Here is a 23,844-nt window from a genome sequence, read left to right as displayed (position 1 = left end):
ACAGCTTTAAAGTATGCAAACTATACATAGGAGAGAGAAACCTTTCTTCCCCACCCGCTTTATCAACTCCTTGACAGCAGGGACTATCTTTTGCCTCTTTTTGTACCCCCAGAACCAAAGCACAATGCCTGGTTTATAGTAATTGCTTAATAAATGCTTACTGATTTACTGAATTCTCAAAATGATCTCTGGCAGAGTTCTTCAGGAAAGAATTTAAGAAGAAAAAAGCTATAATGGTAGGCTTATCAAAGATGTAGACACTAAAATGCTAAGAGGAAATGGTAACCTGATGCATTACAGTCAAGATTCAAATAATTCTCTACAGGGTAGGGCACTGAGTCAAATAAAATTAAATGAAATTTAATGGGGACAAATATAAAATTCTGTCCTTGGGCAAAAAGCAATCATATAATGTTTAGATAGGTACTTAGCAAAACCCCACAACTGAACAAGAGTCCGGGATCAAGACTGTATTTTGGAATTACGCTATGCTTTCAGTTATAAGCCATCTCCCACAAAAGCTCTTCTCTAACATCTCCTGGTTATGTCACATATGGTAAATCAAAGAATAATAGAAAGATGCATGCTGGAGGATGAAGTTTAGACATGACTTGCCCATGAAAAAAGGCATAAGGACATAATCAAAAGATATACATAGTGGATCAGTGAAATAACAAAAATGACAGCCTCTTATACTAGTGCTACACTGGTACTTTCAAGACATTAAAAAGAGTCAAAGGAAAACTTTTGGTGTGTTACATAAATTATGAAAGGCATGGTTAAGAATCAGAGGATGAAAAGGTATAAAATAAAAGATTACTTTACACCAGTAGAGAAAATTCACAGATCCAGTTAAATAAAATGAGGTCTTAAGTTACTTTTAGGAATATTCTGCTGACATGCTTTTCTTGTTTGAATGTCATAGTACTTTAGAGAGTCCACTTCTAATACATTTATTAAGGTATACTGTGCAGTCATCTTTAAGTATTACTGGCTGAGAATTTCCAAACTAAATTTAGTTTAGGAGGTTTCTAGTTACAGGAGAAACTAAAGGCTAATCTATTTCCTCTCAAAACAGTTACAGTACCAACAACAGCTCTGAAGAGACTTTAAGCCTCTGGTGGTCTAGTCTTCTTTAAAAGTTAGCTAGGGAGTCTCCAACATTGACAACAATTTCTCTAATCTGCTGACAATCTCAAAACAGTAATTCTGTTAACTTATCTACTGGTTGAAAAGTTTATTAAATTTTTATTTTGCAATGTGATATAACGCAATGGTGTAAAATTCAAATAGAAAGAGAATCCTGCAGGCCCTCTTACTGACTTAGAAAAACACAAATTAATATGATCTATGTTGCATTATATTTTTTATTTATTTTGTTATTTTGGTGTCAATTACATATTAACCTGATTTGGGCCTCATGGGCATTTTACTGGCCACATTTGGCTCAGGCCTCAAGTTTGACATCTCTGGTGTAGTGAATGGAGGAAACTCTTAGAATCAAACAAAGTGGTTTAGAAAATAACTCCTCTTACACCATCCAACTCATCTCTTTATGCTATTTTAAAAAATTAAAAACATTTATGGAGTCACTATCAAACTACCTTAAACTGTAGCAAGGGAAAAATACATAACATACTGCAGAGGCAACAATCTGGAGGGAAGACAACCTGCCCTGACATCCTGCCTCACACATATATAATAGCTACAGTACCCTGGACAGGTCAATTAACCTCTCTTAGCCTCAGTTCATCTATAAAATGAGGAGATTGGAGCTGATGGCCTCTAAGGCCCCTCCCAGCTCTAAATCTATGATCATATGACTTCTAAAAAATATTTGGGTAATATAAGCAGTTTATGAATATAACATGTCAGAAATGGAAAAATACCTGAAAAACATCTGTTTATAAAGACAAACTTCTTTCCTTAATATTCTTCAGATTAGTCTGTATGATATCACAAAGCACAATAGTATTCTGAAATCTTGAGCAGTGTTAGTTTGGTGCGTACTTTGTCCTAGGGGTGTGTCACTCTGGTAAAACACAGAGATTAAATGACCATTCAAGTCCATAAAGCCACAAAGCCAAAGTTAAACATATAAGCCTCTAATACACAATCCTATTACTAACTTACTAAATCATGCTACTTTCTTTTACTCTTATCCTAATAAGGATGAAAATTTCACAGTGTGGAAGCAAAAAACAACTGTTTTTAAGTAGAGAAAATCTTTTTCAAATCTAGGGTCCAATCCTTACTACCTGTGTGACCCTAGGTAAATCAATTTCTGTGAGCCTTAGTTTCACCATGTATAAAATGGGGTTAATAACACTTGCACTGCTAACCTCATGGGACTGTGAGGAAAGCATTATGCAAACTATAAAACACTACATGTCAGTTATTGCGGGGGTCTCTCCTCCACCCAATAAAAATATTTTTGTAGTAACTAATTCAAAATTCTTCTACATGTATTCTTCTACGTTTCCAGTAATACAATTAATTCCTAATGTGAAACTGCAATACTAAAAGTTCAAAAAACCTCATGTACATCTGATTTGGGTAAATTGTACTTTAATGACTTAAAAAAAAAAACTAAATATATTTGTTACACTAAGTGCAATTTACAAAAAATTCCAAGAAATTGTGGAGGTGAGGAGTCACATGACTATAAATAAATATTTGTATTAATATAAATATGGTTACATGACTATACTTACATATGATTTATGTGTTTTCTAGTACCAAGATCTAGCTTCTGACAATTCCAGGAAGTTTAGAAAATTATAACATTTCAAAGTATTTAGTGTAAAATTTATTTCACTGAAATTCAGATTCAACTTATGTACAAATAAAAAAATTGCACTTGTACTTGAGGAGTTTCTCATTCTACTGACCATAGTAAATCTATATGATATAAAAACAAGTTGGCTATATGCAGGTAACTAAAGTTACAACGGTATTATGCAATGCAAGAACCTCATTCACTTTGGGTGGGTGGTATCCATACATGTAAAGGAGATGAAGACAACAAAGAACAGAAGACCTCTCACTGAACATTCTCCAGAAACAAACTACATTATAAGCCTCACATCGAAAACTTCCCCAGGACATCAAAAGAGCCTATAAACCCCTCACCAATCTACTCCTGCCAAGTAAAAAGATTCTTTTTTTATTTCTACTAATTAAGTTGTCTTTCTGAAGTAATGTAACTTGAAAATACTTCTGAAATCCCTTAAATTTGGGGTTACTAGTTTGCAAAAGCCAAATCAAGCTAACTTTGATTTTTTCTTTCATTCATCAAGAAACATAAGAAAAAACATAAAAAAAAAATAAGAAAAAAACTTCTAACTACCAAAAGCAAGAAAATTCCATCAGTATGAGAGGTATGCTGTTTTCATAAAATTTTATATTTGGTTTTGACTCCCCATGTTAAGTTACAACCTGAGAAGATAAGAGGAAAAAAAACCTCTCCCTGCCCTCATGGAGTTTATAACATAGGTAGCATATATACACTACCAATACAAAAGAAGAAAAATGTACTTAAGTGGGCAAATTACTATGGGAATTCCTTAGAATGCTAGTACTTTGAATACAGGTACACTGAACATCCTCAAAACTGTACACCTTTCAAACAAGATCCGAACCAAGAAACACAGAAAATCGTGTAGCTACTGCTGTGCATTTTAGGAAATGATAGACTGGACTGAATTAAAGGTTTTAATCACGTATCAGGGACGAGTAAAAGAGACTCTAATATTAAGTGGTAGAACTGGACCAGTAACCCCAAAGGGAGCTTCCAACTCTGATTCCTTGTTTCAAACAAGGAAGGTGGTATTCAACTGTGTTAAGCGTAGCAGAACAACAAAAATAACAATAATTAATTTTTAAAATACATAATAATAAATAGAAAGGTGAGGAAAAAGTCATTGGGTTTAGCAACTAAAAGATGGCTTATTACCTTGAAAGAACTGTTTCGGGTCAGAAGCCAAATTAGAAAGGGTTGAAAATAGTGTAGGAAAGGAAATAGAGAAAGAGTTAACTTCATTAGCATCACTAAGACTAGGCAGGATGGGGTCCATAACTGGAAAATGGTCTCTAGAAGGGTACTTATTTTTGAAAACAATAAAGTAGTTAAAAGGTAGACAGGCACAGTAGAACTACATAAGAAAATCTGCTTATGTGAAAAAAAAATCCAGGAACTAACAGGGATGAGGGAATGGGCAGTGCATGATGAAGAGCACTTGGTTGGTCAACAAGTAGTAAAAAGAGAACTAATACTGTCAGAGTATACAACAGGTGGGAAAAAAAGAGGAAAAAGATGGAGTTCAATAAATATATAAGCATAGCAGAGAAAGAAGGTAGTAATGGAGCAATTCACTTATCTGCTAGTGTTCTTTCTGATCAAAATGGAATTAACAATTTTTACATATGTTTTCTAAAATTTTGTTTTCATATCATTAATTTTTGAATTCTCACCCTGAAATTAAATCTTCTCTTATAACAAAAAACACAAAAGTAAACAAACACAACTCAACAGGGTGACCTTATCTGACAACAGTAACATTTTCCACTCATTCTTTCCACACCTCAGCTGAGAAGGTGGTATATTTCATTACCTATTCTCCAGGAATAATTTTTTTTATAATATTCTTTCCAATTCAATTACTGTAGCCATTGCATATACTCTTCTTTTAGTCTGACCCAGTTCATGTAAATCTTTTCATACTTCTCTGAATTCTCATATTTATCTTTCCTTATACAATTATATTCCATTACATTCACATACCACAGTTTGCTTACTAATTCTCCAATCAACGGACACCTTCTTTTCTTCTTGTTCTCTGCAACCACAAACAAAAAAAAAAGGCTAAAACATTCAAGAATATATTAAACTTTTTTGTTTGGTCTGCTTGGGGAATATGCCTCAAAGTGGGATAAGTAGGTCAAACAATATAAACAATTTAGTCACTTTTCTCAAATAATTCTGAATTGTATGTCAGATCAGGTGGGTCAATTGACAGTTCTACTAATAATATATTAATAATATATTAGAGTGCCTGTTTTACACAGCCCTTCCAACATCAACTGTTTCAGTTGATTTTTGTCATCTTTGACAGTTTGCTTGTTGTTTTAAATTACATTTCTCTTATTAGTAATTTGGAGTATGTTTTCATATGGATGTTGATAACATGCAATTCTTTTGAAAATGGTTATATAATTGTTAATTACTTTGATGTATTTTGGATATCAGGTTTTGATCAAAGCTATCTAGTTCAAATATTTCCTGACCTAATATTTTGAGTTGTCTGGAGGAGAAGATCACATGGGTTAAGACAATAACTTCCACCTTAAGATTTTTAATTGAGTGGTCTGGAAAGACTGCTTCTTTTCTAATCATGACACAAAAGAAAAAGAAAAAGGCTAGAAGTAAAGAGAGGTGAGTTTTAGTTCTAATTGTTACTAACTAGCTATGTGTCCCTAAGTAAGTCTTATAATTTCTTTGAACACCAGTTTGCTCATCTCTAAAATGAGGGAAAGAAGCAGTAACATAGAATGTATTGAGAGTCAGCCTATATCAGAAGAACAGGATTCTAGTCCTGCTTCAGGCAAGTAACTTGCTATGTGACTCTGGGCAAGGTATAAAACAGTAGCTAATCTTGTGTTAATTAGCAGAGTGAGTCCCCTCAGCAGGAAGTTCCTTATGCTAGAAGAAATCACAGGTCTGCACCAAAATTAAAAAAGACTGATGATCTCTTTCTGGTGTTGTGTTAAAGATCTCAACTTCAAAGAAGGTAAAGCTTCACAAGAAAAAAAAATTGGGACCATTTGCTCAGAGCTCCTGCTTCTCCCAGAACTTCCTTCCCATTCTACCTCACCTGAATAACTCACCCACTTTTTCCTCCACTTCTGTTTTGGATAAAGAGGTAGCATTTCTTGCCAAGGCCATCCCCTTTTTAAGCCCCCTTGATCCTAGTACCACCTACACTGTGGAAGAGTGCCCTCACTTTCACCCCACTCTCTTAAATCTTCAATCTTTCTTTGTGTAATGGAATCTTTCCTGCTGCCTACAAACATCCCATGTCTCTCTCATCTTCCCTTCAACAATCAATGACCATTAGTTATTGCCCTTGATATCTCCCCTTCTTGGAGAAACTCCTTGAGAAAGCCTAGACTATGCGCCTCCACTTCCTCTCCTCTAACTTTCTTATTAACCTATCAGCAATCCGGCTTCCAAGCTCATTAGTCAACTGAAACTGCCCTCTCCAAAATTACCAATAATTCCTAAATTGCCAAATTTAATGACCCTTTTCTCAAATCTCATTTTTTTTTTAATCTCTGTAGCCTTTGACACTTAGTTACTTTCTCCTCCTGGATACTCTTTCCTCTCTAAGTTTTCACAACACTGTTCTCTTCTGATTCTGCTCCTGCCTATATGACAGATCCTTCTCAGTCTTACTTGCTAGATTCTTCATATCACACCCACTAACTTTGAGCATCATGTAAAGTTTTGTCCTGGACCCTTTTTTTCTTTTATCCATACTATCTCTATTGCTGACCTCATCATCTCTAATGAGTTCAAGCATCATCTCCATGCAAATGATTGTTAGTTGTATATATCTAGCCCAGGCTCTCTCCTGTACTCCAATCCTACATCATCAACTGTCTTTTGGCATCTAGACTGGTTCTCCTCTAAAGATCTCAAGAATATGTATAAACTAGAACTCATTATCCACCCCCTCACCATTCTCTCTTCTTTTCAACTTCCCTATTATTATAGGGAGCACCAACTTTCCTGTTGCTCAGGATTATAACCTTGGAGTCATCCTCACTTCCTTACTTTCACTCACCTCACATAACCAACATTTGCTAAGTCTTGTAATTTCAGTTTTCACAGCCTCTCTTACATATCATCCTCTTCTTTTCATTCAAAAAAAAAAAATCCACTAATTCAGGCTTTAATCACCTCTCTCCTGGACCATCAAATAGTCTTCTACTTAGTCTCCTCAGACATCTCTTCCTACTCCAATTTATCTTCCACTCAACTGCCAAAGTAGTTTTCCTAAAACATAAGTCTAACCATCTCATTCCCTTATTCAATAAACTCCAGTGCAGGCCTGCACAATCTGCAGCCCATGAAAGGATTTCCAGTGACCTAAGAAAAATATAGAGGTTGTTTTCCTCCATTTTTCATGGGCCGACGGAAATCCTGTGGTGTGCCCATGGACCATGGGCCACAGGTTGTACAGGCCTGCTCAAGTGGCTGTCTATTACCTCCAGAATCAAATATAAGTTCCTTGGATTGGCATTTAAAAGCATTTTACTATCTGACCTCCTCCTACCTTTTCAATCTTCTTCCACTACACTTACAGCTCCATACACTCTAAGATCCAACCACAAAATCTTATTGTACTTGACATTCTATCTCCTGACTACATGATTGTGCACTGCCTGTTCACAATGCTTTATCTTCCTCACCTATACTCAGTTTCCTTGGATTCTTTCAAGATTCAGGTCAAGGGTCACCTTTTAGGAAAGTGACCAGTTCCCCCAGGTGCTAGTGCTTTCACTTATTCTCTACATATCTTACATGTAGCTATGCATTTTCATTTTTGTCTCTTTCATTAGAATGACAGCTCCTTGAAGGCATGAACCATGTATGCCCTTCTTTACATCCTCAGTGTTTAAGCAGTATCTGGCACATAGATGTTGAGGATTCATGGAGGATATAAGGAGTTAACATTCACCCACATTCTAAATGTATCACATTCATATAAAACATAGTTTTCGTAAGCTATCAATGAGGCAAGAGCTGACCTCTTCCTACAAGAAGAAAAAAGCTAGCTAAAATGTATAACATGCTTGCTCTGCAAGAGAGAATCAAAATCTCAAACACTGATCCCCTACAACCATCTTCCAATTCATATCCTTTTCTTCTACCGTGACTCAAGAATGATTTCCTGCATTAAAAATTAATCAACTGTTTCCCAAAGTACCATAAGCCCATTCCCATCATTCTCTTTCAATGTACTCTAATAATTACACCCATTTCTCCATACTTGGAATGACGATTATTGTGACTTTTTTGTTTCTTCCATAAACTTTAAAGAAAGTACCATAGAAATATAAATTATTACCATACTGTAAGCCTGCTAGGTACAAGACACTTTTCTAGATGCAGAAATAGTATTGTTTCCCAATTTGAAAATGTGATGTGAATTTCAAGAATGAATATTTAAGCTATCTGTACAAAGTTATTAACTAGAATCTCCCTGTAAATTTTGACACTGTTTACCTCTTGGACACTCTCTCCTCCCTTGGCTAAGTGACAATGCTCTTGGTTCCCCTGCCTGGCTAATCATTCCTCCTCAAATGTTTTTTGTTTGTTTTATTTTGTTTTTGTCAGATCATTATCTTCTTCCCAACAAGTGGGTGGGTGTCCCAAAAGGCTATATCCTGGGTTCCATTTTCTCTCCACATTCTAATCAATTACTATCTTGTTCAATTATCCCTATTCTGATAATTACAAGCTCTTTATATCCAGCCCTCATTTCTCTCACGAACTGAAGTCCCACACATTATGAACTGCCTTCTAGACATTTCCACTTCATAAAGTCCCAGAGATATCTCAAAATCAGCAGGTCCAAAATATAGCTCATCATATTTTCTCCAAAGCCCATCCCTCCCCCAAATTTCTTTATTTTTGTTGAGTACACTCAAGTTCATAATCTCAAACCCCCATATCTAATTAACTGCCAAGTCTTGTTGACCCTACCATCAAAATATCTCTCACATCTGCTCCCTTCTCTCTTCCCCACAGTCCCTACTTCAGGCCCCCATCATCTCTCATCCTGACTCCTTCGAACGCTTCCCAACTGGTCTTCCCAGTTCCAGTACCTCCTTTATTCAATCTATCCCTCTCTCCTCATCTCCCTCACCCTGGCAGCTGCCAAAGTGATTACTAAAATATAGATCTGACCACCTTACTCAAAATTATGTCCAACTGCTTCCTGTTTCCCCAAAACACAAACTCCTCACCTTGACATTTAAAATACTCTATACTATATGGCTTCTACTTACTTTTTTTCATATTATTCTCCCCTTCACTACTGTAATACAATTGTACTCGTTGGTTAGTCATCTCCTAAACATAATATTCTATGTTCAGCCTCCATGCATTTGTACATGTTATTGCTTGCCATGTGTGAAATGCACTCAATTCTTTCTCACTTTTACCATGTAGAATCCTTTGCTTCCTTCAAAGCATAGCTTAGATGCCACTTTTAAAAATGATATATTTTATGATTAGCATATTTTTCCTCTCAAAATTACTTTGTACTTAATGTAAGGGCCTTAAGAGGACCTGGTTTATTTTTACTTCTACTTGCAGAACAGAATCAATGCTTAATAAGTGCTTGATATATTGACTTAAAGTATAATGAAGAAAGCTAAAGAAGACTGAATTGCAGTCCTTATTCTATTAAATGATTCACTGCAAGACTTTGGACTCATCACTTAATCTCTCCCAGTCTCAGTTTTGTTATCTGTAAAATGGGAGTATTCAACAAAAGAGTCTATAAGGTTTTTTTCTAGTCCTAATATTCTATTATTCCATGGTTGCTTATAAGGAAATTAAATAAAAACAGAAGAGATTGGTCATTTGACATAATCTAGGAACAGTGATAACCTTTATTTACACCACAGTAAACTTTTTCCCCTTGACCTTTTTCCATTTCCAGCATTGTTACTAGACAGAGTTCTTTCCATTTCCAATGCATATTTCAAAATTTTCTTTGCAATGCCTGGTAAGTACTCCAATTATTTTCAGTAAAATTAGTGCTCAAAACTAAAAAAATGGTCTCGAAGGAGTGCTTAGAAACTTTCTTTGCAATTCATTTCAAACATTTACTAAGTGCCTACTACTTGCAACCAGGCAGCTAGGTGGCTAGAGTGGATAGAGTGCAGGGCCTGGAGTCAGGAAGACTCCAGAGTTCCAATCTGGTCTCAGACACTTACTAGTTGTGTGACCCTCTTTGCCTCAGTTTCCTCATCTGTAAAATGAGGAGGAAACAGCAAACCACTCCAGCATCTTTGTCAAGAAAACCCCAAATGGGGTCACAAAGAGTCGAACAACTAAAATGACTGAACAACAACTGTTTGCAAAGTACTATGCTGGGTATTGGGAACATCAAGATAAATAAATCTTAATATCAGGAAGCTAAGGATCTGGTGGAAAGACATACTCTAACAACTAGGATACATGTACACTAACTAGGATACAAGAAAGAGTGAAATAAGTGCATAGAGGTGGCCCAGGCAGTGAACCAGGTTTCCTCAATTATCAAATGTGTTTAATAAGAGCATGCACCTCCCATAGTTGTTGTGAGGATCAAAGGAAAAAATATTTGTAAAGCACATAGCAGGCATTCAATAAATGCTTGCTTCCTTTCTTCCTTCCTACCACATTGCCTCCAACAACTGGAAAAATAATGGTGCTGATGACTAAAAATAAAAGTTGGAAGGAAGAAGTCCATTTTGGCAAAGATGAAGAGTTCAATTTTGAACATGTGGAGTTTAAAGACTATGTAAGATATCCATTCTATTTACAGGCATAGATATGGGTACAATATACATAAAATACTTAAAGACATCTTAGGAAGATTTCCTTCATTAAAACAATCAAGCCTTGAACCATATGCATAGTTATAAACTGTCCTCCGAGAGAATTAGATCTTTCAGTGTTCAAGCTGGAAAGCACTTTAGAAATCAACTAGGCAAATCCCTCATATTATAGATGAGAGAATGCAATTATATTATTTTTCAGGGGCAGTGCAGGGGTAGTGAACATGTGACCCTTTATGTCCTCAAGTACAGTCCTTTGATGGAATCCAAACTCAAGCAAAGGGCCGCACTTGAGGATCTAGGGGATCACATGTATCCTTGAGGCTGCAGGTTCCCCACTTCTGGACTACAGTGGAAGACCTGGGTTAAAATCCCACCTTAGACACTTACTAGCTATGTGGTCCTAGCTAAGTCACTTAACTTCCCTCAGTCTTAGTTTCCTCATCTGTCAAAAGAGAGAGATGGATGTGATAGCCACTAATATCTTTTCTAGCTCTAAAGCAGGATCTCTCCCATAAAAATGGCATGTTTTTTGGGAGGAGACAGACAAACTGATCATTTTTGTTGTAACTTTAGGGTTATCTGTGACTTTTCTCACATCTCACATTCAGTCAAATGAATTACTTAAATACACTTAATTACTACTCATTTTACTCTCCTAGTCTCAATGTACACTAACAACTAGGATACAAGGAAGAGTGAAATAAGTGCATAGAGGTGGTCCACGTAATGAACAATGAGAAATCAGATGAGGGAGTTAGGTTTTAAAGGAAGGCAAGAGTTCAACCATGGAGAGTATACCCTGGTTTCTACTGGAAATGCTATGACTGTACTAAAGATTTTTGTTGCCATCCACTTACATCACTGGAATAGACAAACAGGTCCTATCACCTCCACTGTATTCTCTCCAGCAATGTACTCACTGTCAAACCCCTTCCAGTCCAATGTTCCTTATATATAAATCTGGCTAAATCAATCTGTTCAAAAGTTTTCAATGATTCATTATTGCCTAGAGTAAAGTTTAGACTTTAGTCTAGAATTCAAGAACTTCTATAACCTGCTATCACCCTACCTGTTTAGACTTCTCATATTACATACGCAATGCTAGCCAAACTGGAGTACTCACTATATGTTCCTTGAATTTTCCTGATTCTGTACTTTGATCCCACTATTTTCTATGTGTGTAATACCCTCTATCTGGTGAATTCTAGTGTATCCTGCTTGGTGGTGCAAGGGATAGAGTTCTGGGCCTGAAATTAGGAAGACCTGTGTTCAAATATGACCTCAAGACACTTCCCAGCTGTGTGACTGTGAGCAAGTCACTTAACTTCTGTTTGCCTGAGTTTCCTATACTTTAAAATGGGGATAATAGCACCTGGTTCCTAAGGTTGATAATGAGAGACAATATTTGTAAAGTGTTTAGTATGGTGCCTGGCACATAAATACTAGCTATTGTTGTTAATACTTTTATCTTTAAAAGCTCAATTCAAATACCACATCTTCCATGAAAGTTCCCCTGATCCAAGTCAGTAATGACCTTTTCCCAATGGGATCTCACATTCACGCAGATATTGATAGATATCTGTGCATTTGTCACATCCCCATATTAATCTATAACCTATATGTAGTTTCTATTTAACCTTTGTCACCTTGGTTAGGACATGGCACAAGGCTTTTCACACAAATATTTCTCTTTCAAGACCTCTAAGGGTAAAGTTTAAAACTTTATGGCATACTTTAAAGCACTTAATAAAGCATCAAATCCTAGACGTTCTTCTTTCTCATAAATCCTCAACCCTAATCTAATCTTTTTAAAAGCTACACAAAAACTATGAGATGAAACCATTTCACCATGAGATCAAATGTTTCTTTTCATCTCATACTTCTTAGATTCAAAAAAAATCCTATTTTAAGCACAAGATCATGATTTAGAGCTGGACATTTCTTAAAGTTTACATAGATTGGTCCCATGCTTTAACAGATGAGGAAACTAAGTAAGACCCAGCAAGGTTGTAAGTTTTGAAAAAAAAATTCAAAATATTCTTAAGTAAAGGAATTTTTTCTAATTAAATAATCTTTTTTATCTGTAAGACTCAGTTAAAACAAATTCCATGCTCTTTGTCTGTCTGAATCAGAGAATCAGAACTAGAAAGGAACTTTGGGGTTCCTGAGTCCAACCAACCTCCCTATGTAAAAAATTTTTAAACTTCCCTGACAGATGTTTGAAAGTTTTTAATTCAGCCCATTCTTTACTTTCTAAAATACCAGAGATTTCTTGGGTTAAACAAAGTTGAAAGATCCTAACTATTCTTAGATTAAGAAGTGGAGTAATATTTATCTTCAAATGGTGTTGGTTGGAATGTAGCCCTAACACTTTTAATTTAAGAGGCAGCAATCATCACAGAATAACACTAGTTCATCCCTTAAAGGAAGAAAAAAGGTTGTTTTCTTTGAATCTCTAGTTGTCTTTCAAATTTGTGCAGCTTCTTGCTGGCAGCTTGTTACAGAACAAAGTATAATGGATGTGGGTGCCAAAAAACACCTAGATATGAAAACTGATTCTTATACTATGCGACCATTCAGTCATGTCTGATTCCTGGTAACCCCATTTGGGATTTTCTTGATAAAAGATATCAAAGTGGTTTGCCTTCTTCTCCAGCTCATTTTACAGATGAAGAAACTGAGACAAAAAGGGTTAAGTGACTTGCCCAGGTTGAAAGATGAGTTCTCTGGACTCCACGTCTGGCATTCTATCCAATGCACCACCTAGCTGCCCCTAGTATGTGACCACAGGCAAGCCATTTAACTTCTCCACTTTAATTTCTTCATTTCTAAAATGAAGTATTTAAACTACCTACTTCAGAAAGCTGTTAGGAAAATGTGTTATACATAATTATACTAAGCTCTGAATTTTTATGATACAGATTCAGATCATTTAATTCAGGCTACAAATAAGAGGATTATAGAAATATTAATATAAGGCAGTCAATGGATTGCCTACATACAATATTAGTACCTGTAGAAAACTTAGATATACTTGTCCATTGCTCATTCACTGTTTTAAAATTCATTCCTGAGATTAAATTATTATTTATTAGGATTTTTAAGTCTCGTGCATTTTAGAGAAGGTACTAATAGGAGCATACCTCTCATTCATTCTCCCTAGATCATCCGACTTGTCTCAGCAACCGGGAAACTGAATACGGGATGATCTACTACATAACCAGGAGATGCAAAAGTCAAATTCTCTAGAAGTGTATTATGGAAAAGTCAAGACTAATAGTAAAGTACACAGCTTAGCTATTTGATATGGACGGGGTAGGAAGGGTATGAGTGAAATTAACCTTGCATTTAGTACCATTATTAATAAATACAATTGACTAAAATAACAAAAGTCTCACTTTATTACAGGCTTGTCATCTGAACTTTAAAACATTTCTTCATAAAAATGGTTTCAGATGAAAAAAAGAATGAATTTTTCCACTGTTACTTTTGAGGATGCAAGGTCACTTGTTACCTAGTTGCCCTACTACATTTCTCCCCTTACTCAAGGTTTACATATGGCACACTTTGTTTCACCTTATTGCTCAACTCTTACACAATTCTTCTTGAACTGATGCTAATCAATCAATGACCAAGTATTTATAAATCTACTGAGAATATAAAAAACCAGAAGAGTATATGCCCTTAAGGAGTTTGCATTCTGGAAAATTGGGGAGGAGGCAAACAAGTATACAGATAAGTAAAGTCCTCCATTTGTACATACTTATGTGAATGTGTCAGTCTGTCTACTGAATTTGTGCTCTGGGAGGGTAAGAACTTTTTCATTTATATCACTTCTTCATTTCAAGGGTTTAACCTAGACCCTGAAACACAGTAAGAGCTTAAGAAATGGCTTTTAGCTGATGCAATAAAAAACACATACAAAGTAAATGCCAGAGAATTTGGAGTGGAGGCAGTGAGACCACCTGGGTTGAAAAAATAGGTGGGATGGATTGGGAAGGATGTATTCCAGGCAAGAGGACACACTGTGCAAAGGAAAGATGGAAGAAAAGGTGCTGTGTGAGAAATAGTCAGTAGGATATGAACCCTGGGCTGCAGAATGGGTAAAGGGAAATAATAATAAAATTTCTACTATTAATGGGCAGCTAGGTGGACAGAGTGCCAGGCCTGGATTCCAGAAGACTTATCTTCCTGAGTTCAAATCTGGCCTCAGACACTTACTAGCAATGTGACCCTGGACAAGTCAATAACCCTGTTGGTCTCATTTTTTTTCAAATGTAAAATGAGCTGGAGAAGGAAATAGGGCCTAGAGTCATATACAACTGAACAACTAAGAGCAACAACAACATCAACTGTATCAAAGTATGGCACTTACAAATGGTTTTACAAACATCTCATTTTATTCTTACAACTCTAGGAAGTAGGTTCTATTTATTATCCCCATTTTACAGATGAAAAACTGAAGAATTCTGAAATTAAGTGATATGCTCAGAGTCACACAGCTGGGATCAGTCTAAAAGAAATGAACTCAGGTCTTTTTGATTCCAGGTCCAGCACTCATCCACCCATCACTCAGCTACGTGTACTAAAATGGTAGTCTGGAGCCAGATTATTCATGGATCAATATCTCTGAATTTTTTTTAATGATGGGGCTAGTTTCATGGTGAAAAATAAAATACCAATTCAAAGAGCTCAAGCTTCAAATGAATATATTTTTGTGACTTGTTTCATATTTTAAGTATATGATAAATTACAGGAAATTTAGTAAATATGCAAATCTAGTCAAGAGAAGCAAGATCCAGCCAGAACTGGCAGAAAAACCTTTAAAATGTGGTTATAATGCCATTCATATCAACTATCAAGTGTGAACTGCTTGTACAGACTTGTAGTTTCAGCTAATTTTTCTCTAGTTACCTCCATCCTCCTACCAAGAGTTTCTCATAGCAATATCCCTAGATTTCCCAAAGAAAAAAAAATCAGCAGAGGTTCTCTACAGAAATACTTTTGCAGAGAACAAGTCACACACCAGTTTCAGAATACCAAAGAAACACAATGTTGAAAGTTTATATGTTGTATGTATGAAGGATAAGTACTTCAAATAACATTCAATAGAGAGCATAATCCTGAAAATACTTTATATAAAATCCTTCAACAAAGCAATTACGGCAAATCAAAAGAACTTCTGTCTCCCTCAAAATATGTTTAGGCTTATCAACTTTCAACCTCTTTGAGCTTCAGACTATATACACAAAATTACAGTGAAAAATGTTAAATTATAGCTAATCATGTGATTCTAATGCTTTAGAATCCTTTATTGAAAAGTGCTACAATTCTATGACTATTGGTGAAATGCATAAACTGAGGTAATCTTAACAAGATTTACAAATGTGCTCCATATGTATGAGCTAAACAAAAAAAGTTTGATATTAGGATTCTGTAATTAATTCCTCATCATAGAAGGGATGCAGTTTTGTGTTTGAATGCATTCCCTGAAAAAGTGAAACACATGATCTTATGTACGAAGTAAGAAATTGCTGGATGAGTTACACTTTTCTCAAGCATTTAAGAACCTATTCTCGAGATCAGTTTCCTCAATTCCTTAATTAAGGCTGCTGGACTAAATGATTTCTAAACCTTCATTCAGCTTTAAAAATTTCTGAGTTGATAAAGCTCTCTTTACCCACCCCCACGGTTTAAAGGCTAAGAGAAAAATCAATACAATTTATTTTAATAGATTTGGTTTCCGTTTACCTTGCAATAAACGATCGTCAAAATTTAGATACCTCACTAGAAAGACTCAAATTTAAAAGCTAGCCCCTAACTCACCTACTTCCCCCCGAAGTCACCTTTCCATCTCCTAAATGTTCTCTACGGATTCTCCCCAAAACAAATTCCAAGGCAAATATGGTCCAATCAAATAATCACCTGGAGGAAAACCATACATACTTCCTGCCCCCGGTGTAAGAACTGTTCCCACATTTGGATTCTGATCATCATCGCAGTCAAAACCTCTCCCCATCCCCCCCACCCCCATGAGTCGGGGCACAAGAGGACCAAGCCCAAGGTTGCTGGGGGTGGGGTGCGGGTTTAGGACATCAGAGCCATTTCAAAACCCAGTACTTTCCACTCCCTCTCCCTTTAGCGGGGGGGGGAAGTTAAGAAAGCCAGTGGTCCTAACAAGCCCAGGTTTTCCGGCCAAAGACCAGGGAGGTCCGAGAGAAGAGGCCAGGGAGGAGGGAGCGAGAGGGGGAGGGGGGGGAGAGGGAGGGAGGGGCCGGGGAGGGTCGCCTTCCCTTCCTCCTCCTCTGACACAAACACTCCCGGCCCAGCCCCCGCCGCCCGCCCCAGGAGGAAGCGTTAACCCGCGAGCTTCTCCCCGCGGGCGCCTCCCGAGCTCCTCGGTCCGCTCGTCTCCTCCGAGGGGGAGGCCGGGTAAGGGGGTGGGGTTGTTGGGTGTTCCCGGGAGTGCCCGAGCAGCCGCCCCAGCTTGTTTACAGGCCCCGGGCCTGGCCAGGCCGCTGCCTCCTCCTCCTCCTCCTCCCCCCCCTCCCCCCTTCAGGAGGAGCCGCCGTCTCCACCGCGCAGCCCCCGGAGCGGCCTCCCCCTCTCGGGCCCTGCGTCGCCGGCGCGGGGCTTACCGAGAGCGGCAGAAGAAGAAGCGGGTCCCCGGTCCGAGGCGGTGGCGGCGGCCCGGCTAGGGAGGGACAAGGGGAAGGGGGGGAAGGGGAAAGGGGAGGGGGGTCACCGCACGTCGCGGGCCGGGCCGGGCCGGGTCGTCCGGGAGGAGGGAAGGGGAGGGGGGAGGAGGTGGAACGTGTCTGGGACCCCCGGCTCGTGGCGCCCTCGCCGTCGCTCAGATCATCGCAGGCACTGGGACGGAGGCGCGGAGCGGGTCCCGGAGGGGAGCTGACGGCGAGTTCATCGCTGGCGGGCCGCGCCGGCCCCGTGTCGGTCTCTCCGCCCCCCCTCCCCCCACCCCCGCCCCAGCCACCCGGTCCTGCGATCCAGCCGCCGCCGAGTCCCCGAGCTCGGGGCCGAGGAAGCGCCGGGACCCGGTTGTCTCGCTCCCAAGCGCGCTCCCGCTTCTAATGTCGATGCCGCCTCCGCCTCCTCCAGCGCGCACGCTCGCACGCGCGTTCACGCCCCACTCCCTCTTCCTCCTCTCCCTACCCCCCCCCTTCCTTCTTCCCTCCTCCCCTTCCTCTCTCCCCTCCACAGCTGCGGCGCCTTGTAGCAGCTGGAAAGACCCGGATGTTGTTGGGCTGGAACTTCAGCCAGGGTAAGGTGGAGGAGGGGCAGGTTAGGAATGACATAATTCCTCTACCCCATCTTTACTTGGCTGCCTCCTCCCCGTCGCCGGCCTGCTAGGGGCTAGAGTTCGTGTGTGTGTGAGTCTGCGTGTCTGTCTCTGTGTGTGTATAGGAAAGGGGGAATGGAAGCTTCCACCTTGGTTTACACTCCGCCCCCAGCCCTCCCCCACCACCCCACGCCCCATGCACACATCCTGGCTAGTAGCATCGTCTCCTGATCTCGGTGTGGTTGAGAAAGTGCACGTTTTGTTCTGAGCCCTGTAGAATGTGGTCCCAAAATAGCCCTTCAGAAGTCTGGTGGTAGGCAGAGCTTGGTTTCTGATGAAGACTACATGAATTGTAACCGCCCACACTAGGCCTTCACATCTTCTTAAGCTAGACCTGAAACCCAAATAAACCTTATGTTATGTACCCACATCCTATGCATACCCCTAGTTTCATCTCCTTAAACACTTTTTCTTCCAAATGATTTTCTGAATATAAATACACAATGTAAAATATCCACACCAGTGTGGCACGAAATACTTTTTAACCAGCCATCCAAACAAGCAACCCTGGAAGTAACTTAAATTTTTGGCCACTCCCCTATTTAAAATTACAAATATCTGATTTTACAGGTCTTCCAGCATTTTTGCCAGTCCCATTTTTGACCCTGTAGATCCTCAATAATCCCTCCTCTGGTCAAACAGAGATACTCACCTTGTCCATTCCTTCCCGTCCCACCTACATTAATTCTCATATATCCATATACCCCTCTAAACTTTATAAGTGGACTCCAGGCCTGGAGTCAGGAAGACCTTAGTTCAAATACAGCATCAGACTCTTACTAGGTGTGGGAACCTGGGCAAGTTAGTTAATCCTGTTTGCCTCAGTTTCCTCATTTGTAAAATGAGCTGGAGAAGAAAATGACTAATTACTTTGCCAAGAAAACCCCAAATGGGTTCACAAACAATCGGACTGGACTGAAACAACAAACTTCCTACAGTTCTCTTTTTGCTTAAGCCATTGTTTTCCTCACAAGTTCCAAACACAGACATACACATGCCTCTACCGACATCCTTTGACACCCACATACAACTGGGTGTGTGCACACAAGGCAAAAATGAGTTCCTAGTAGATGTCATTCTGGAGCTGGTGAAATTCCAAATTCTCTTTGTAAGTGTTAGTCACATGTCTATATAACAAAGGACTTCAAAGTACTGAGGGTTAGTAAGGATTTTTAAGACAGGAAGGACAGAAATGTAACAGCTACTTCTGTTAAGGATGAACTAAATAACTGAAATAACACGTGCAAATAAATCTCTACCCATGTTTTCAGAAAGCAATATATGGGATGACAAGAGAATTAGCCAATGAATCAAAAAATCAAAAGCAGTCCATCTCTAGAGTATGCTTTCAATGTCTAATTTTTCTTGCCCCTTTCTGCTAGTAGCTTAACCTTTCTATAAATATGACATATGTAACAGATATGGTAACAAAATGGGAATTTTTTTTAAGGAGTAGAATTTTTTTTAGAAGTTTTACCACAAAAAAATCAACACATTTTAAATAGGGGATGTCCTGGAAAATAATTTTTAATTTTTAGAAGCCAAACACATTAAAAATAGGATTACGATTTCACTCTTGGTGGTGATTCCTCATTTTGCCTTAACTGCCAATTGTAGTACTTTTGTACACTGCTACACTGTTACAGATAAAAACTACTTTGTTAGTTTTTAGAAGGCACTCTAGCCTTCCACCAAAACAATCCATCATCTATCAGTTACTTTTTAAGCTTTTGGCAACATTGTTTCCTAAGGTTACAGTCCTTTTCCCTCTATTTTCAGAATAAGAAATTCCTAAAATCTCCAAATCATCCAATTGTGAATTGCAGGCAGAATCTTTAATAAACACAGTACCTTCTCTATCCTGCCTGTTTAGGGGGTAGAACTTCTTAGAGTGATAGAAATAGGTAAGTGTCCAAATTCAAATACCAAACGCAAAATAGACAAAATGCCACTTAATCTCCCTGCTCTAGCATCATCTAAGAATACACTTCCCAATTGTTTCTCCTTATACTGCCAAGAAAAAAAAATTTGAGTTTAAGATTCTTGAGCTTCTCCCCAAGTTAAATTTTGAATACATGATTAGAAGGAGCACCATACAAGACACAGAAGCTAGTTGGCAATAAAAATGTCGTTGTGGGAAATCACTCATAAAATCCAAACTCCATTTTTTTGTCCATTAAACAAAATCTATGTAATTAGTTATTGCAACAATTCTCTCCCTCCCCCCATAAATATCTCTTTTGGTCTTATCTTCTATTTCAAAGATTACATCATTCATCACAACCAAAGACCACGAGTACTAACTAGAAACTTATCTACCCTTTCCCTAAAAAAAAAACTTGAGACTCAATTAACTATTTGCTCCATTATCAAAAAAATTCTTACCTTATCCCAATCCCCCTCTTCACTCATATTTTCCAGAAAAGTAACTAACAGCTGTGTAAATGTGGCAAGTGCAAGAGCAACAAAATGTCCGTGATGTTAGGTAAATTTTGACTGAAGAGGATTAGCGTAGACAGGTAAGAGTAACTGCATCAATGGGACAAGCCAGAACAACCCTTCCTGAGTAATCCTAAGGATTATAGCAGTATGCAAAGAAATCTCTACTCTTATCCAATACCTTTATAGTCTAGGAGAATCTGGAACAATTACAATAACTGGTGGGAGCCAGGGAAAGGGGGAGTAAAACTAAGAAATCCTAGCATGAGAAAAAAAACAGAATGAGATTTTAAAACTCCAAGTTTGAGTTGGTCTACCATAAACTGCAAATATGCTGAAATCCTCTTTATCTAGATGTGGCTCTCAAAAATTTTTTTAGTGTAAATCAAGAAGTTTATGAGCTTTTAAAATAATACTTTATTAAGAACTAGAAAATTTTTTATTGCTTTTTGAGTAATATACCTATGGGTGAATATTCCTTTTTGTTTTTTGTTTTTTTAAAGTTCTTTAAATCTCTATTTAGTTTTTTTTTTAAGTTTAAAACAGGTTCTCACCTTTTTTTTTTTTTTTTTTTGATCATAGACTTCTCTGGCAGAGTCTGGTAAAATATGTGGATTGCACAAAATGCTTTCAATTGCATGAAATTAAGTATGTAGATTACAAAGAAAACCAATTATATTGAAATACATTATCAAAATGTTTTTTAAAAAACATTTGGACCTCAGGTTAAAATCCTTGTCTTAGCAGAAATACACAAGACTAAATGTTCATTTTCATCTAATTTTGTGGTACTTCAACAAGGAATTTTTTGACAAAATTTAATTTATGATTTCATAGCCCTGGAATGAAGTTATTCTACATTGTTTTAGGAAAATCTGGAGAAGGGGTGAAGCTGTTGTTTGTTTGTTTTCTTTTAATGAAAGGTAAAAAGACTCTGAAATTTTGCTTTAATGGTCTTCAGTTCCAAAATTTGACCTTTTATTTGCTACTCTTTTGAAAACAAAATTCATTTATTAAACATCTACATATGCCAGACTTTGTGCAAGGTGAAGAGGATACTTTTACTCTATCAGTCAGTGCCTCCAAGGAGCTTATATTCTATTAGGGGAAAATGTTTGTACATAGTAAATTATATACAATGCAGTTTCAAAGTAATTTCTGGATAGGTAGATATATTTTGTAGTATGCAGTAGCAAAGAACTGAAAACTAAAGGTGTACCTATCAGTTGGGAGAATGGCTGTACAAATTATGATATATGAATGGAATGAAATACTATTGTACTTTAAGAAAAGATGAAAGGGATGGCTTCAGAAAATCTTGAGAAGACTTGTTTGAACTGAAACAGAGTGAGAAGAACCAGGAGAAGAATTTATGCCATAGCAGCAACAACATTGTCAAGACAACTTTATAATACTTTAGAACTCTGATCAATACAATGACCAACCACAATTTCAGAGGACTCATGATGAAACATAGTACCCACTGCTGACAGAGACCTCATAGACTCAGACACATATTGAGACATTTTTGGGGAGAAGAGCTATGACCAAAGTGGGAATTTGTTTTGCCTGATCATGTATATTTATTTAAAGGATTTTATTTTGCCCTGCCCCAATATGGAAGGAAGTAGAAGGAAGAGAAAATAGATTCTTGTTAATAAAATAAAATTTTAAAAGATCTAAGATAAACATTTTGTTCAAGATACTTTGATGTGACTTAGGTCAGTTTCAACTGAAGTCTTTCTATCATTCAATAAGTACTCTGAACATAAGAGACGGAGTCTATATAAAATAATTTGAAAAATTCGTCTAATTATCTGAAGGTGTTATAACTTACCCCACCTCAAACGAAAAAAAAAAACCAAAGAACCAAAAATATTCATTATCCTGCTCTTTTGAGCAGTCAAGCTGGCTTGTTGTTGTCCTTCATTCTCAAAGAGGAACAAGATAACATCACTATGTTAGAGTCAAGCTTCAGTGTGTCCAATTGTGTCTGATCCAACCAATACGAATTCAGAATGTTCTAACACAGGTTGGACACAAATAGTCAATATGAACATTTGGGTTGGATTCTCTAAATTTCTTTTGAACTAATTAATTCTGCTTTGCTCATAGTGGAGCACAGCATCTTCTCTGATGTGAGCATGCTAAGCTAAACAATCCTATTCCAGTGTCTCCCATGTCACACAATCAATTCCAAAGTTGTTAAGAAAGACCTTGAGTATATCCTTATATCTCTTCTTCTGACCACCATGTGAACACTTGCCCTGTGTGAATTCTCCATAAAATAGTTATTTTGCCAAGTGTAAGTTTTGCGTTCAAACAGCATGGCCAGCCTATCAGAGTTGCACTCTCTCAAGCAGAGTGTGAATGCATAGCAGTTTAGTTCAAGAAAGGACAGCTATGTCTGGTTTCTTATCCTGCCAGGTAATCTTTGGAATCTTCTTAGGACAATTCAAATGAAAGTGTTTCAGTTTCCTGGGATGGCACTAGTGTACTGTCCAGGTTTTACAAGCATACAGCAATGAGGTGAGCACAATGACTCTATAAATCTTCAGTTCAGTAGTCACTTTAATACCTCTTGTCTCCCATAGTTTCCTTCCAAACACTGAACTAGTTCTGTCAATATGTATGTCAACTTCATTATCAATGTGTATATCCCTGGAAAGTACACTACCAAGGTAGGTGAACTTATCCACCGCATTCAAAACTTCTCCATTTGATGTAACCAGTGGTTCCACATATGGATGGTGTGGTGGTGACTGATGGAGCTGTGTTTTCTTGGTGTTAATTGTTAGGCCAAATTAGCACAAGCAGCAGAGAATCAATCCATACTTTGTTGTACCTCAGCCTCAGAGACTGCATAGAGTGCAAAATCATCTGCAAACAGAAAATTATACACCAACACTCCCTCTACTTTGGTCTTGGTTTGTAGCCTTTTCAAGTTGAAGAATTTACCATCAGTGCAGTAGCTGACCTTGATTGCATATTCATCCTCATTGAAAGCATTTGACAACATGGCTGAAAACATCATATTAAAAAGCATGAGAGCAAGAGCACAGCCTTGTTTCACTCTGTTCATGATTGGGAAAGCCCAAGAACATTGTCCATTTTTCAGAACCTGGGCAAGCATGCCTTCATGAGCTGATGAACTTCACTGGGCAACAAAATTTTACGTAATTTTCCATAAGCCTTCACGACTGACAGTATCAAAGACCTTAATCAGATCTACAAACATTATGTACAGACCTCTGTTCTGCTCCTGGAGTTATCAGGCAGCAAACACCATATTGACCATTCCTTAGTCCTTTCTGAAGCCACACTGGCTATCAGGTAGATGACTATCTTCCAGGTGAAGGATCAGTCTATTAAAGAGGACTCTGGCAAGAATTTTGCCAGCAATGACTAACAGAGAGAGACTTCCAATC

At 37.9% G+C, this 23,844-nt stretch overlaps 1 protein-coding gene and 1 pseudogene across 2 annotated transcripts in view; both read right to left on the bottom strand.

Moving 5' to 3' along the window:
* The window catches only part of LOC140517216 (large ribosomal subunit protein eL43-like), a 36,073-nt pseudogene extending 19,434 nt beyond the window's left edge, over positions 1-16,639 (bottom strand).
* Positions 1-17,394, bottom strand: part of PPM1A (protein phosphatase, Mg2+/Mn2+ dependent 1A) — a 55,737-nt gene extending 38,343 nt beyond the window's left edge. The window contains exons 1-2 of one of the 2 annotated variants that reach the window (XM_072629384.1): positions 17,259-17,388; positions 4,784-4,838 (exon numbers count right to left, since the gene is read on the bottom strand). The gene's annotated coding sequence lies outside the window, so the exon portion shown is untranslated. Of the gene's footprint in view, positions 1-4,783; positions 4,839-17,258 lie in introns of both variants that reach the window. The other variant, XM_072629383.1, reaches the window with a different exon arrangement.
* Between the last annotated feature and the right edge of the window lie 6,450 nt (positions 17,395-23,844).

This window comes from Notamacropus eugenii, chromosome 1, assembly GCF_028372415.1.
Source record: "Notamacropus eugenii isolate mMacEug1 chromosome 1, mMacEug1.pri_v2, whole genome shotgun sequence".
In the NCBI taxonomy this organism is placed as follows: Eukaryota; Metazoa; Chordata; class Mammalia; order Diprotodontia; family Macropodidae; genus Notamacropus; species Notamacropus eugenii.
The sequence above is the reverse complement of the archived record's forward strand: the minus strand, read 5'-3'. Positions and strand labels throughout refer to the sequence as shown.